Genomic DNA, 3,052 nt, shown 5'->3' with positions numbered 1-3,052 from the left:
GTCCTAAGAATACAAAGTAGAGAAGAAATGGGAAACAAGATTCAGCCTTCAACAAGAAGGAGTATTAAAGATGTGAATGCCATCTGTCCTTTAATGTGACAGGCCAACCTCTAAATCTGACAGCTTTGTAAGACTCCAGAGACTACAGAAAATGAGTAAAGTGTAACAATACAGTCCAGCTAAAAGTGTGTTATTACAGGTGCCATTTTACATTTACAGTAGAAAGTAAAGCTCTTTGATCACTTTTGTAACACTTACTGCAAAGCAGAAAGGCTGCATTTCAAATATTAGTGCTCTGAGGTCATGATTTTCAACAGCAGTTTTTTCCTCAGATCTTAACTGCATTTTAGGAACCTGTAGCTTAACCTTATTGTCACCTTCTATCTGCTTCAGCCCCTCTGAATGGCTCTTCTAGGTTATCTGTCTAACATCTAATCAAATTAAACCCAGCAAGGATCAGAGGAACAATGACAGGCCAAGGAACCTAAAAAAGAACACACAGCTGCTCCTAAGGTCACCAAAGGAGAATGATCAGGTCATTGTCCCTGGAACGTGTCCAAAGAAGAGTGACAAAGCTCCCCACAAGCCTTCTGGGGAGCAGCTGAAGGAAGTGGGATTTTTTAGTCTGAAGAAAAAGAGGCTCATGAGAGACCTCACGGTTGTGGTGAGGTGGGGGTTGGCCTCTTCTCCCAGGTAACAGTGATAGGATCATAGAACTGTAGTATGGCTTGGGTTCGAATGGACCTCAAGGATCTTCAAGTCCCAGTCCATACCTGCCACAGGTAGGGTTGCCAGCACTAGACCAAGTACTAGATCAGATCACCCAGGGCCCCATTCAGCCTGGCCTTAAACACCTCCAAGGATGGGGCATCCACAACCTTTCTTGGAAACCTGTTCCAGCACCTCACTGCTCTCAGTAAAAAACTTCTGCCTGATGTATAATCTAGTTCCTTTAGTTTAGAATCCTTACCCCTTGTCCTATCACTATCTACCCATGTAAAAAGTTGATTTCCTCCATGTTTATAAACTTCCTTTAAATACTGGAAGGCAGCAATGAGTTCTCCACACAGCTTTCTCTTTTGCAGGCTGAACAAGCCCAATTCATTCAGCCTATCTTCTCAGGAGAGGTGCTCCAGCCCTTGGATCACCTTCATGGCCCTCTTCCTGACCCTGTCCAAAAACTGCACGTCTTTCCTGTGGTGGTAGCTCCAGACTTGGACGCAGCACTCCAGCTGGGGCCTTGCCAGGGCAGAGAAAAGGGAGAGGACTATGTCCCTTGCCCTTCTGGCCACCCCTCTTCTGATGGAACCCAGGATATCATTGGTCTTCCGGGCAGAAAGTGCACATTACTGGCTGATATTAGTTTTTCATCAACCAGGACCTCTATGTCCTTCATGCATTGCCAAGAAGGCCAGTGGTATCCTGGAGGACGCATTAAAAAAAGTGTGGTTAGCAAGTCAAGAGAGGTGATCCTCTCCTTCTACTTAGCACTGGTGAGGCCACATTTAGACTACTGTGTCCAGTTTTGGGGTCCCCAGTTCAAAAAAGACAGGAATCTCCTAGAAGGAATCCAGCAGAGGGCCACAAAGATGAATGCATCTCTCCTATGAGGAAAGGCTGAGTGACCTGGGTCTATTCAGCCTGGGGAAAAGAAGATTGAGAGAAGATCTGATAAATGTTTATAAATATCTAAAGAGAAGTGGGAGACAAATGGATGAGGCCAGGCTCTTCTTGGTAATTTGAAGCAAAGGGACAAGGAGTAGTGGCCTAAAACTTGTATATAGGAAGTTCCATATTAACATGAGATAGAACTTCTTTACAGTAAAGGTAACGGAGCACTGGAACAGATTGCCCAGAGAGGTTGTGGAGTCTCCTATGGAGATCTTCAAGACCTGTCTGGATGCCTACCTCTGCAATCTATTGTAGGCTACCTGGCTTAGCAAGGGGGTTGGACTCAATGATCTCCTGAGATCCCTTCCAACCCCTTATTCTGTGATTGTGTGATTCTCAGCAAGGCTTCTCCCAAGGAATTCTTCTCCCAGTTTGTATACATATCTGGGATTGCCTTGACCCAAGTACAAACCTTGCACTTTGCTTTGTTGAGCCACATTAGGTTCATAAGTGCCCACCTTTTGAGTTTGTCAGAGTCCTACTGGAAGTCATCCCTTCTTTCTGCTGTATCAACTGCACTGTTCAGCTTGGCAAATAGCCTCAGGTTGCACCAGGGGAGGTTCCAGTTGGATATTAGGAAAAAATTTGTCTCAGAAGGAGTGGTGAGGCACTGAAACAGGCTGCTCAGGGAGGTAGGGAAGTTACCCACCATCACCGGGGATGTTCAAGAAAAAGGTGGATATCACACTGAGTGGCATGGTCTAGAATGGTCACAGGCATGGACTGATGGTTGTTCTAGATGATCTTATTGGTCTTTGTAATCTCGATGTTTCTATGATTCTATTATTGTTATTGGTGTGAAACCTGCTAGTATTAGACAAGGAAATTACCTCTTTCCCTGGAATGCCATACAAACTAAGGGGAATTCTTATCTAAACAGGTAAGGAGTTTTATTAGGAGAAATGGTTTTAAGTTGAGGGAGGGGAGATTTAGGTTGGATACCAGGGGGAAATTCTTTACTATGAGTGGTGAGGTGCTGGAACAGGCTGCCTAGAGAGGTTGTGGACGCCCTGTTCCCTGGAGGTATTCAAGGCCAGATTGGATGGGCATCCTAGTCTAGTATTAAATGTGGAGGTTGGTGGTCTTGCATGTGGCAGGGGGGTTGGAGATTCATGATCATTGACATCCCTTCCAACCCTGGCCATTCTGTGATTCTATGAAATAAAAATGTGGGTGAGAAAATTTGTGGCTGCACAAATTGTATGATGGGCTGTTTAGAGCAAGGGACAAGAGGGGAAGGGCAGGGAACCGTGCAGTTACTATTCCCAGTTTTGGGCTCCAACTGCATTTAGGTGGGAGAGCACTATCTGAGCCCTGCCCTGTGCGCAGCGAGGAGGGCACTCCCTGGCGATCTTGCCTCGGGACCCCGCCATTCGGCTCC

Source organism: Meleagris gallopavo, chromosome 2 (assembly GCF_000146605.3).
Source record: "Meleagris gallopavo isolate NT-WF06-2002-E0010 breed Aviagen turkey brand Nicholas breeding stock chromosome 2, Turkey_5.1, whole genome shotgun sequence".
NCBI classification, from domain to species: domain Eukaryota; kingdom Metazoa; phylum Chordata; class Aves; order Galliformes; family Phasianidae; genus Meleagris; species Meleagris gallopavo.
The sequence above is the reverse complement of the archived record's forward strand: the minus strand, read 5'-3'. Positions refer to the sequence as shown.